Below are 669 nucleotides of genomic sequence, written 5' to 3'. Positions count from 1 at the left end.
AGGCTGGAGCGAAATCCCCCGCAGCTCCTCAGCGCTCGGGTTGGGATTAATGCTGCATTCACGTACTGCCGGGAATACTCGGGACAGTCGCAACAAGTAAATACCCAGTGAGCTCTTCTACTTACTGAAACACTGATACGTTTAATGGATTTCATAGTTAATTATATTTTCGCTTCATATTTTTAAATGATTATATCGCGCAGGGTACAGATGCACTCATAGGAGTGCATGCTTATCAAAACTAATACCGATTTATATTTCTCTCTTCCGTCACATTAAGGTTTTTTGTAACACGTATTTTTTTTTTTTTTTACCGTTTTCTGACCCAAACTACGTGAAAACACCTAAAAGACAACAGCAGGCTATTCGCCCCTTCAGGTCATGTTAATCGGACTTTACGGAGTGTACCTGAACGCACCGTGTGATGTAAGCAGCTTCCGTGTGCTCAGCGCTCTCATTTGAAAGTGGAGGCGTGTAAACTAAACAGTGCAGCCGCTCGGGTTGTGTTGCTCCGGGAAGAAGGGAGACGCAGGAGAACACACACCAGCTGCAACTTAAACGGACCATTTTCGCCTGTTTTTGTGTAGCACTGCTAAGACATCATTAAGCTGTCGATGTGATATTAGCTGAATTTGTTCAATTATATTTGAATCGGCAGTCACCAAAATA

The sequence above is a fragment of the Archocentrus centrarchus genome, chromosome 22 (genome assembly GCF_007364275.1).
Source record: "Archocentrus centrarchus isolate MPI-CPG fArcCen1 chromosome 22, fArcCen1, whole genome shotgun sequence".
In the NCBI taxonomy this organism is placed as follows: domain Eukaryota; kingdom Metazoa; phylum Chordata; class Actinopteri; order Cichliformes; family Cichlidae; genus Archocentrus; species Archocentrus centrarchus.
Note: the sequence above shows the minus strand (reverse complement) of the source record.